Source organism: Temnothorax americanus, unplaced genomic scaffold, assembly GCF_048541705.1.
Source record: "Temnothorax americanus isolate GAGA-0224 unplaced genomic scaffold, ASM4854170v1 Scaffold42, whole genome shotgun sequence".
Classification (NCBI taxonomy): domain Eukaryota; kingdom Metazoa; phylum Arthropoda; class Insecta; order Hymenoptera; family Formicidae; genus Temnothorax; species Temnothorax americanus.
In genome coordinates, this window is record NW_027509570.1 from 1,082,174 (window position 1) to 1,095,202 (window position 13,029).

General features: G+C 45.6%; 1 protein-coding gene and 1 long non-coding RNA gene across 4 annotated transcripts in view; one reads left to right on the plus strand and one right to left on the minus strand.

Annotated features, from left to right (window-relative positions):
• The window catches only part of LOC143903015 (uncharacterized), a 177,158-nt gene that overhangs the window by 33,837 nt on the left and 130,292 nt on the right, over positions 1 to 13,029 (minus strand). The gene's annotated exons all lie outside the window — the stretch shown is intronic.
• The window catches only part of LOC143902965 (netrin receptor UNC5C), a 32,796-nt gene continuing 30,398 nt past the window's right edge, over positions 10,632 to 13,029 (plus strand). For 2 of the 3 annotated variants that reach the window (XM_077416245.1, XM_077416247.1), the window contains exon 1: positions 10,633 to 11,135. The gene's annotated coding sequence lies outside the window, so the exon portion shown is untranslated. Of the gene's footprint in view, positions 11,136 to 13,029 lie in introns of all 3 variants that reach the window. The other variant, XM_077416246.1, reaches the window with a different exon arrangement.

A 13,029-nucleotide genomic window follows, 5' to 3' on the forward strand; every position in this document is an offset into this window, starting at 1 on the left:
GCGGACTTCCATTGGGTCTGCAGCTGCCAGATGCTCCGGTCCTCATCGGTGCGCGAATTAAATGAACGAAATCCGCACCTGCAATGCGAATACAGGTCGTGGGTGTGGGACTGGACTTTTTCGGAACAAAGATACCGGAATAGGAGGTATCTCGAGGTGCCCGATCATTCTTATTCTCGACTCTTCCCAACCCTGTTTTACCTCCACCCACCATTCTTTCCTTCCCCTCGCTCCGACGAAGACCCATCACCGAGAAAGGACAGACGGACTTCGGACAACCCCATCCGTCTATTAATCCGATCTTTTGTACCGACTATCGATCACTCCCTTCGCGCTCTGGGGGGCATTACGTACCTCTCCGAGAACCCTCCTTGATCTTCTTTCTCCCCGTACCACCTTGCCTCAGATAATTTTAGGTAAAACCACACGCTGCGCAACCGAAAAAGCGCGACTCAGGTCGAAAGCCGCGGGAGGTTCTCGTCGGCCGTGTATTAATTATGTTAATTATACCCGACACCGGTCAAGTCTGTAACGAGAGCCGTGGAGAAAATAGCTCGGATGGATTTCCTTCGGATATGATGAAATCAAGTCGTTGACGTGGAGTGGAGTTTTACAAAATAAACGATAACGGACTGTAGAGCTATTCCGGAATTCGTGCTTCGACCTCATCGTGTAACAAAGTTTGAACAAACGAAATATCTCGAAAATTTTAAGCTAATTAGACGCGCATTAAACAGCTTGCTCAAATATGTATTTTTCCGAAACATGTTGCTTAACTTGTCTCAACAAGTTTTTAATTTAACTCCTAATATTAATGATTTTTACGAAATAATGTACTTCCACCTCTCATTAAACTTTCGCGTATCGTATAACCCAAACGGCAGAAAAATTATTTCGTTGGATTTCAATGTAACGATACGTGACTCGGACCCTCGCGTAACTTCGAAGGAAATTGCACCAATAACCGCTCGTCTCCTCGAAGCGGATAACTGATGCGGGGCTCCGAGAGTAGAGGCAACGGCGTATTGAAACGTTTCACGAGGGCCGCGCGCGGGGAACACCGGCAGGGATGCCGACGCATTCACGATTGCATAAGTAGCACAACGGCTGTATAAAAGCCTGTTGCACAAATGCATATCCCGCAGCGAGAGACCAGAGTGATCGCCGAGAGCCTACTCGAGTTACTCGCCGCCGCTCGCCCGAGCACCGCTCACAATTGTGTGTCGCCCTGCGTGTGCGCGCACGTAAGACCTATCATCTCCCTTTTTTCCTCCGTCCCCCCTTCACCAACACAGACGACTCGCAAACGATCGTGTAATAGCACGATCCACCAGTGCCATAGCAGGGTGGCTCCGACATTTTCGAAATGGAACTACGTGGAAGCGAGCGCGTCACGCGAACGAAACCTCGGACGAAACTCCCCTTTCCTCGGTCGGTTTTCCTGATTATTATTATCCGCGGTCGTAAACCGTCGCCGATACAATGGAACTTTCACGGTGAACCAGAGTTTGGACGCGAACGTGCGTGTACCACGCGCTCGCATATGGTAGTTTAATGACGACAACTTTTGTATACACCATTGGATAATCCATTGTCCGCCTAGAGGCGCGTAGAAGCGCGAATCGTAAACCGGTGCTCGTACTCGCGTTACGACGCAAATCTTTATTCGCTTTATGCCGCTTCGCGGAACAACTCCTACATGGTAGCCGGAGTATTCTCCCAATCAAACAACAATCCACGACAATTATATATCAACCCAATGTCTTCATGGATTGCAAGAGATGCATAAGTTTGTTTCTTACTTCTCTTTAGCGCCAGATTAAATACTAAATTTTATTTGTTTAATATACAAAGATTAATGTGTCAAAATACGAATCAGATATAATGCCTATTCTCAAAGCGAATAACACTTAAAGCATTTAAATAAAAATATTTCTAAATAAAAAATTAATAATTCTTTCTTACGCAATTTTCTCTCGTCCCATCTGCATACATATGTCGCTGGTCGATATATTCAAAATATAACAATCGAATATTTCGTTGCAAAAAATACTTGACCTAGATCTCAACAAGACATCCAAAAGTTAGAGTGCTTGCTGAGGATCAAGCACTCGAAAATTAGTGGTACACTTTCGTGACGCGGCTCAGGACATACCAGATGCCAGATGCGTCAACAATCTCGTAACAATTCCATTATATCACGGCACAATCGCAACAATCGTGATAATAGGACTAAGCGCGTTCCTTCACGTGGAACGTTCACGTCTCCCGGGCATTAGCGAGCTAATGAAATGTGAGTTGGATTCGAAATCCGTGGTGTCGCGTTTCCGGAAGCCGAGAGGGGTCTACTACCGTACGTCCTGTCGGAGCGGGAGAGGAAGAAACCCGGACAGACGTTTGCGGGAGAAAAAAAGAGATTGGGAACGAAGGGTGTACAACGCGGGGTGGGGGAGAAACCTGATCAATTTATTTATTAAACGTTTTTCGTGCTTTTTTTTTTTGTTGGGGCTGCCGAGTTCCCACGGGAAATACGAGGCGCTTAAATGAGTACCACTCGGCGGAGGGGGAGGAGGCTGAATCCCGGACGCGAGAGGAAATTGTCGCGAAGCGGGAAGAGATAAGATAAAGAGTGGGATCGGGCACGGATACCCTCTTCCTAATGGAATCAACGTGGAGTACCGGCGGCGACCAAAGATTCAGGATACAGCGAAACTCGGATACGCGCGCGCGCACACAAATTTTCGTCGGCGGGACGAATTTCCTCGTCGACCTTCCGAAGGAGCGCAGAGCAGAGCTCCTGAGAATCGTGCCGATGCGGGAAAGAACACGGGTGAGGCAAGAAAAGAAGCGAGAGGCCGATTCTTCTCCTCAAGAAGAGACAGCGGTTCGCCATTAACGCAATCTAATCGTCGGGGGTCCCTTAATAACAGGTTGGCCTCGGAGTTCGTCGGAAGAGCTGCAACCGCGCCCGAAGGAAAAGAAAGAGACGATACACGGAGAGCGGCTTCGCCGCGAAGGAGGACGAGAGAGAGAGAGAACAATGTTAGACGCCGCGCGCAGCCTGAAATTCACTCGTTTTCTCGGATACCATTCTACGCGCGAGGATCCTCTCTGTAATCTCTCAACTGGGGCTCAATTAATGCTTAACGACAAAACCGGGTGAGGAGCCTTCGGAAGAGCCGGTGAGTGGTGCGTGGGACCGACGGAGAGAAGAGTAAGAATGCTGCCTCGGAAGATACCGCTAATTGTAAAGCGCCCTCGTACCACAAATTGCCGAGCACGCGTCCGAAGAATGCGCGTCGAATCGTTCGGCTGAGTCCTTCTTCCTTCCTACCGTTACGAGCCCGTATCGCCCATCGAATGCTGTTCCCTCCGTCCTTGGGCGGATCAGGTTCATCCTCCTCCCTGTCTTCTGCGGCGTTCTCGGCTTTCCGTCGCTTCCATTGTGCTCCGCGCCGCTAATTGAAAATCGCGATAGCGGCGCGGTACGGAGAAGTAAATAGCACGTTCGGATTGATTGAGTTTATTGAGTGAGTAGACACGGTGTAATGTTCAATGATACACTCTGAATGGGTGCCTGATTGGTAGACATTATTCGGCTGCGCAAAAGTACATGGTCGTTATGAGTCCCGATATTCTGATAATGTGTAATCGAAGTAAATATCGTTTCACTTTATCGCACGGTCTCCTCGTCGTCTTTTCAGAAGCCTGAGTCTAATGAGCGATTCTGTCAGCCTCTCTCATAAAGGTGCAAACGTTGTAATTACATAATCCTGCCGCAAAGGAGTCGTTCGCTAATTGAACGTCAATCATGTAAACATTCAGATCTTCATAATTTATCGACACATTATTTAATATGTTGCAAAGGAACGATAAAAATCTTCGAGTTATTCTCCGGCATGTTGCACAATTAATAAAATGAACTTATTTTCGTCAAATGTCGAGAAAGAAATTTTGATAATTAATCACACATTTTGTACTGAAACGTGCTGCAATATTATAAGCTCGGAAATGCTGATACAAAAAAACACAGCACTCAATAAAACGTTTGCACGATAGGATTGCTATTGATTTCTACATTGTTACATTACAAATTACACAATAATATCACAAAATCGGTATAGTCTTTCATAATTAACGAAACAATGACTTTTTTCGTTTTAAACTATCTTGTACACAATCCGATACATACAGGCATCTATCCGGATACAATTTGTTGCACGATTCTTCCCAGAATCCTGTGGGACCAAGAGCTCTGTCATTATCTCGATAGGTACCGGAAACGCCGCCCAGGAAAAAGCGTGAGGCAGGTGCAGCAGGGGAGTAGGTAACGTTCGGTCATAAGTAGAAATTGAGAGAGGGGAAGAGAGAAATATCTCGTTTCTGAATTATAACCGCGTCGGGTCGCCGGTATAAAAGTCCCAGAAAAGGTAAATCAGCCCGGCCGGCCTACCGCGCGGTCCCTTTCGCGTACAGTCGAGATAATTCGCCTCCTAGGCAGCGTTGGATGCAATCTCCCAGATTGTGGGGCACATCGAAATTGCCGGGTTACAAGAAGAAGTCTTCGTAGAGACTGGGGGCTGGGGAAGTCGTCGGCTTTCAGAAAACCAACATGCCATTAGCGGCCGGTCTCCCTCGTCCGGTCGCCGATATATCCCAGCGCGCACAGGCGTGCCGTATCGCCGGTAAATAATGCGCCGCGAGAGGGTGTGCCCCTCTATGAGACAAAGGGAAGGACTCGGCCCCCTTTTGTTTCCTCGGACCGAAGATCCTGACTTTCTACGTCATGATCGTGTCGCCCCCCGCTTCCTGGATCTTCTTAACTCGCGTCAAAGGCTTCGTGATCCTTTTCATCGCCAGTGCAGGCAATTATTCTATGTCGTAGAGAGCTTCCGGGTGATTAAAATCGAAAAGGGACGTGGAATGATATATTCGCGAAGTGCGATATGCTTCAATAGACTTGGTATTTCCTCCCGGAAATCTCGCCGCAATATTACTGTCATTAATAGCAGAAGAAGCATTCCCGTTAATAATTTCTCTTTATCCGTAGTTTTGACAATGGCTGCATTTCGATGTCAGCAACTGTCAGCACTGAAAAATCTATACTATACGTGACGTAAAATATAGAAAAATATAGGTTTTCAATATTGACAGTGAATATCGAAATACAGCCAATGAATAGAAGATTCCATTGCATATAAACAAAAACACATCAGTGTCGACAGAACAGTAAAAAAAAATAATCGTAGTATCCATAAAAACCGCAGGTAGAACAATCATAAAGATCACGGTAGCTATAAAAAAAAAAAAACAATCTAGCCTGCTTTAACTAACTTCCCGGTCCACGTATTGCCTTATTAATGTAAACCCGTCGTAGGACCGAACGCGCGCGATGCATTGGCCGTATTATTCGAGCCGAGAGCAGATCGAATTTATGACCGGCGCGAGTTTTATATGTGAGATACAGAGATTTGTCGGGAGTTATCGATTCCATTAAATACTATTAGCGACGTGTATCACGAAAGACGTATACGTCTCCACGTATACGTATCCACGAGAAGCTGAAATCGATTCACTGGGTACACGCTTGCCTACCTGAGCACTATCCTCTCGACCGGACCGGGCATATTTTTGTTTTAGGTGGGCTCCCAAGAACGGAGAGATCCTACCTTCCAGATAAAGGACTCAATCTACGAAGAACACTCTCTCTTCGTCCTCGCGTACAGCCAGAAACCCACCGTCAAATATTTCGAATGCATCGACTGGACGTGGCGTATTCGTCTTCTGTCTTTGGTCCCTCCGATATCTTCGTGAAACCCTCGAGACGCCTCGTAGGGTCCATCAAGCGAACGTTTCTCCATCTTGCTCTTTCTCTCCCGGTTCCTCCCGGGTCGCTCTCCTGCTTCTGCTCCTTGGTCCCTTTTTTTTACGAGAGAAAGCTCGAATTTCACTCATGGGGTCTTCGAAGAGACGTCGGCCTCGTAATTCTAGATGGGCGACATCGATTTTCCTCTTGAAAATTAATGGACACGCTGACACGCGCAAAAAGAAAAACTACGCTCAATTCCACACTGAGTTTCCTACGATCCTATCGCACGTCAATTTTGTCAAAGCGATCATACGGCATTGGCGATGAGTCGCGCTGTACTTCTCTTTCCCTTTGTTCCTCTTTCTTCAGCTCCTATTTTATTCTTACATTTATTGTATAAGGAAATCACGCGCGTACGCGCAAATTGTAGTTATCGATAAAATGAGAAATAAAATATGCAAACAAATATAAAGATATATTCAAACATATTTAGCAGACATATTCTCTAGCTATTTTTACACTCCAATCTTATACATAAAAAAAAGGGAATTTCGAGTGGATCGCATTCTTTATACCTTAATCACCTCTATACCACGGATTCTCGTAACACAATATTCTATACATATTTATGCGAAATACTGGTATTTTTTCTGTTTATGTTAAACCCGGATCGCTTCTCACCCCCGATTCGATTCAACCATAGAATTTCTGGTCTGGTTTTCCCGAGGGGGAGAACGATACAGCGGCGGTGAGGGGAGCGTCTTCGAGTTCCGTTGACCTCCTGGCGAAACGAAACGACCTTACAAGAGTTTCCTCTCAAGAAAAGCAACCCACGAGAGCGAATACGAGGGGTTGGAGAAAAAAAATATTCCACGGCCTGTCGGGCCGTGAGCATTCGACGAGGTGCTTCTAGGTGAATTCCGCACGAAGAAGAGAGCCGTTATATATCTGAGTCTCTTCTTTGAAATATGTGCCGGAATATTCGTCAATTGCCAGTTTCCGGCTGATTAAGGACCGATTTCCGCCGGGTTTTCAAAGAAGAGTCTTATTTTGATGACTATACATGTATAGCCGCTCCGCGCATCATTAAGCGGACAGAAAGAGTCACCCGAAATGAGAAATATCGGATTCGTGGGCGTCACGTGCAACCGAGATTTTCGGGAACGAGTGCGTAACACGTGTTACCGAAACTGGCCAGGCCGCTTTTCAGTAATGACTCTGAGAACCACAGAACCTGCCCTCTTTGCCCCAGAAACATCATGAAAGTATGCATATAATTGCGTATAAAAAAGTATCTCGGTAAACATGTCAAATCAGAGAGCAATAAAAGAACTAATAATTCTTCTTCCTAACAAAGGTTTTAGTGAAAAGCCATAATTTCGTCGTAAGTTTGTCTAAGAGACCGTTTCCGATCTTTTATCTTATTTTTTTTGTGTAACCCACCAGGTATTCGTCGGGCACTAAGTATTTTACGACGAATCATCATTAGTTGTCGCTACCATGTTTTTTTTCCGAGGCACGTTACGACAATCCATTCCGAAGTCGAAAACGTAGGCCTTTCAATGGAATCGTACACGTAAGACCTTCGGAAGACCCGGGGACTATTTCAAAGGCCCTGTATCATGGACCGGGCACATTCACCCCCCGCTGTTAAGCAGTTTCGTGGCGGCAGACGAAAGGGGGTGTGGCACACGGTACACCCCCCGGGATCCTGCGGTCATCCCCGGACGTCGGCAGCCTTTAAAGCTACGTGCACAACGAACGTGGACATTATGCGGACTCGAAGCTACGCGTTGGACCGTTACCGAACCGCCCTGTAATGGGATAAAAATAACCGTGTTTATATAGGATTACGAGACGATCATTTTTTCTATTCGAGACACCACGTAAAACTACGATGGGAAGAGGGTTCGCGCTGGAAGGGTACAATTTTTCATTTCTCCTTCCTGCTTGTTATATTATTGTCTGCTTAGAAGGATTCTCATTTATCGATTAGGAATCGTATGACAGAGGGTATATGAGCGAAACACGCGTCACCTCGTGTCACCGTGTTGTCCAGGATCAGATACGAGATTCCCGGTAATTATGAATAACGAACGCACGTCAAGCGCGAGTCAAATAAATAATGATATAAATATTAGATACGTTGGAGCAGAAAATTTCGCTTGTTCACATTTAAATTCATTTGATCGATATTTTAACCGCGAGTAGCTAAGGGAGCTACGACGAGAGAGAGAGAGAGAGAGAGAGTTGACGGGAAATATAAATAAATTTCTCCTAGCGATATCGCGCCGGGTATTCACCTTGCTAGAGTCGTCGCAACGCTTGGCACATGCGCACCGATAACCTCATAATCTATTTTTAATATTCAATTCTTGTATCTCCGGCTTGAAATATCAGAGAGAGCTTTCTTACAACGAATTCAAGTAGAAGAGAAATCTAAAATTTCTCCGTCTACGTCAGAGACAAACGTCCGATATAGATTGCGGGAAAGAATACCGTATCCGTTAAAAAAGAAATAAAGTATAAGAAAAATTTAAGCTCTAGTGGAATATTGTGAAATATCGACCAATCAATTAGACGAGCGCGAGTCTGGTAAGCAAGACTGCCTTTAATATACATATATTGTATTTAATATATATCGTTAAAAAAAAAAAATATACAGGGCGGCTTATATATATTTTAATTTATCAAATATCTCAAAATCCTAGTTTTAAAAAAAATTTTTTAGACAAAAGTTGTTTGGTTCTAAGGGGAAAAGAAGATAGGAATATTAATTAGACCTTCGATGGCGTTGTCAAATCAGGGTCAGTTCGAATTTTTTTAAATTGGATCCCCTATTTTTTTTATGGTATATTCCTGTAGCCCTTGTCGAGACGTTTTCAAAACACTATAATAAAGCTTTCTTTCGTTGAAAATTTCTTGAAATATTTTATATTTTGTCATAATTCTTTTAATATAAATATATAAAATATCTCGTAAAGTATTTACTTTTCGATGACTAACAAACATTCCTATCTGCTTTCCCCCTCAGAACCGAACAACTCTTGTCTAAAAAGTTTCCTTATAAAACCTACGGGTTTTAAGATAGTTGAGTAGATAAATTAAAATGAGCCACCCTGTATTTAAAATTAAGAGGTCGTTCCTCGTAAAAATCAATTTTCAGAGAACTTCTGTCGTCCCCTCTTGTATTCTCTTTGGCCTGGGGCGGAAAAAAATGTGAAGGGAAGGAGAAAGGGATCGGACAATCGATGAAACTTGTATGTTTGCTTTTGTAACGTGAGCGTTAACGAGACATACCGCGAAGTTGGATATTAAACATCGAGGATTATTTGATTACAGTCTCGAATTTGCATGAATCCGCCGCTACGATTCTCCTAGTACCGATTTTCTCTTTCTGTCTTTTCGGTAAACCATACGAGCGCCCGCTGGAAAGAGAGAGAGAGAGAGAGAGAGAGAGAGAGAGAGAGAGAGAGAGAGGGAGGGAGAAGGAGAAAGAGAGGGAGAGGGAGAGGGAGAGGGAGAAGAAGAGAGAGAGGAAGAGGGAGAGGAAAAGAGAGATGGAGAGAGAGAAGAACGAGGCAGAATTGGGAAACGCATGGAAATGAACGTTATTAAATTGTTCTACCGTGACGCCGAATCCACCCGCAAACATAAATTGACACTGAAAACGTCGAATTAGGTGCAGCGCGGGTTGTGGGGACCGTCAGATTGGTACAGGTGAAATTCACCGCGCGCGTATTCGTGTGCCCCCCGGATTCTGCGGGTACATGCACATATCTCCGCGCAAGCGGGGGTTGAATTTGTGTTATTAATGGATTTGTTTGCGGTACCCCTGCCTCTCGACAATCAATATTTATTTATCGAACGTAGCGACAAGTACGGCCGTGTCGCGCGGCGAGCAGGGAAAAGGAACGGGATCGGGGAAAACGAGAAGAAGAACGGAGATGGGCAAAGGGAGACATCGCAAATAAATGGTCAGCGTATTTATTTGGTAAAAAAACAAATTTATGCGCCGGCCAAAATGGAGCGGATTCTATGCTCAACTTGAGCCCCGCTGTCAAAGAGAGAAGGATAGCTCTCCGGTTTCCTAGATTTTTGCCTTTTTCCTTTCGGACCTTTCTTTGCTCAAGCAAAGGGCGGCAAACAAATGAGAAGCGGTTTTCCTCTCGCTTGATGTACGACTTTCGCTTTCGGTCAACAGTTCCGTTCGCCCACAAGGTACCAATTCACTAAAATTTTTAGTACAAAATACCGAACTACCGCTCTCCTCCAATAACAGTTACTCGTGGTCTTATCATACATTTCTAACAAGTACGCATAACCATCGAATGCCCCAAAATTCGGCCCTGCGGGCTCCCTTGAGTAATCGGGAAACAAGCAACCTGGACAAATATTGTATCACGCGAGGGCCAGGCGATGTACCACGACAACCAGATAGAATGAATATTTGACCATGTCTGCGGCCATCTCTCTGTACACGGAGAGGTCCTTCTTGTGCGGCAGTTCGGACGGTACTCCACAGCATCCGCGTGTACAGGAACGACTGCAGAAACGGCATTCACGCTCTCCCACCAGCCCACTCCTCTCCTCTAGCTGCCTCTCCGCCTCCACCGGCACCTACACCATCACCGGTTTCGCCTCCGCCGTTACTACTACCGCCACCACCACCATCGCTGTTCACCACCACCGCCACTACCACTACCGCCGATATGCCTCCACCACCGTCGAACAACCTCCACCACCATTACCACCACGTTCGTCCAGCACCGGCGCCCGAGAGGCGAAGGGCCCCGAGGTTTCTGCTCTACGAGTCAGTTGGCCGACATGAGCCGCGCGTGCTGGGGCTCCTGGTGTTTATCCGCTCTTAACGGCTAATCCCGAAACGCGTACCCTCGTATATATTGGGACGTGCGCGTGCACCGTACCGTACCCGTGAAACATACACGAGGGGTGAAAGCGACGTTTCTCACAATTCGTACCTGTGGGGAGAGGTTTTTGACGTTTCGAACTACGACGAATTCGAGGTCCATTATTTTTGAACGGTGCGGATAGATTACCGGTGACGGAGGGAAATCGGTGTGCTCTTTATGCGCCGTCAGCGTCGGATACGTGATACGGGGATCGATGTGAAATAGTTTCTCGCTCTAGATCGGCAAACGAATACGTATCTCTCGATGGTCGTGGCGGCCGGGACTAAAAAAATGACATTACGGCGCGCGGTGTAACGAACTTGCAACGATGATGATAACGCCAGTGTCAGTGCAGTGGGGTTAAAGTGCCAGCCGGTTTATGGATAACCACGGTTCGCTGATTGGCTTCACGAGTAAGTGATATCCGACGTTAAGTTGCGTAATGCGTCGTGCAGCCGGATTTTTCTTGTACCGCGTCGACCCAAGAAATGTGTCCCGATAACGTATGCAAAGTAGCGCCTTTACCCGAGACGCAGGCAGAAATGTGGTAGAATTTTCGCTCGTAAAATGCTGCTGCTTATAGATGATGACGCAAATTACTTCACAAAACTGCGAAATAGATTAACAAAATAGCAAAAGACATATTGCTCCGATTTTATAATCGGAGAGATCATAAAACAACTTTAATATCAATTTAACATAAAGAAAACTAAAATAATACCTCTCCAGCAACTTAAAATATTGTATTTTACAAACAATAGAAATTTACATTTCTCACAATCAAGATGTTTCAATGCTGGAGGTCGGTCGTGACGTTTCAGATAACTAATCGAGATAATTCATTACACGCTCTCGAGGGACTGCGGGAATATTCCCGATTGATTCCGGTGGCTGCACATTTTCAAAAGCCCGCTAGGGACCGAATCGAAAGACGGACGTTAACATTTAACCCCTGCGCTCCTGCTGGGCCACATGGACGCCTTCCAAAAAAGTATCCGGGAGAGCCTGTTAAAAACTCACGTATCGTAAACTTGTGCTCGACGAGACGCCGCCTTATTCCCTCCCTGTTCCAAAATACCGGTTGTTACCGATGCGCCGCGACTCGATGATCACTTTCCGATATCAACTACCGGATTTGCGCGGAACGGCTATAATCTTCGACCGCATGCACAACCTGCCGTTGGTCTGGCAGGCTAAAGTACGCTTATATTACGGGTCTGCGCATTAAATGAATGAAGTCGTTGGAAAAATTACACGAGACGGCATTAACTCGGCGATATACGCTATTACTTGTTGCTTCATCGGAGCTATGTTTATATTCCTCCTTTATGCCCGCGGCGTGCGAGACTTCGCCGAGGACACGAAATATGTACGCGGAACGTTTACGGATTATTCTAAATCCATTTCAGTTTTATTGGATAAAGTCATATGCGCGCGGAGTCAAGCTTCGCGCGTAAATAAAATGTAATCGTACATGTCAATAAATGGCTCCCGGGCGACTACGGTAACTACGAGGAACATGCGCGCGAGTATTCGCGTAATCGTAAAATATCCTCCCATATGCGTCGAATAAAGATTTACAAGTACTCGAGGGCACTTACTAGGATTACATATACAGGAGCACGTTCTTCGGCCAGGACTCTTAATGGCGAGCAGTAAGTTGCCGACGATTTACGCCGGATACATGCCTGCATCTTTTACCCGAAAGCTTTAAAATTGCACTCGTACCACTACCTACCCCATATTTACTCGGAAATACGCGAAACGTATACATCATAAGAGGGGGGAGAAGATCTCCGAAGGTCTGGAGATTACCAGATATCTATACGTGCGCGCAATGTCGATTCCCGATAAAGCGGCGCTATTACATCGTTAGATTGGCTGGATTGTCGACGGTGATTTGCAAAATGGTCGATTCAATTACAGCCCCTTCAACGGTATTCCGGTAGGACGATCATATCTATCGTCAGCGATAGATCAGTATGTTTGCGCGGTTATAACGAGGGAAACGACGCTGAAAGGACGGCATTATCTCGAACAAATCGATAACATTACGTTTCCAACTTTATACGGCATTTATTGACTGTGAATCTTTAGTCGTGACACTCACGAGCTCACGATCGCTCGTAAAGATCTCGCGTCTCTGTGACACGAGTAAATCATCTGGGATAGAAAACCCTCGATATATCATTGCGCGCGCGTTCGTCGAACGTTCGTTAATTAATAACATGCTATCTCTTTAAATTGCGACGGTAAAATGTATTAATTGTATCAGTGGCGCTGTATAATTACGGCTTTATTCCATTT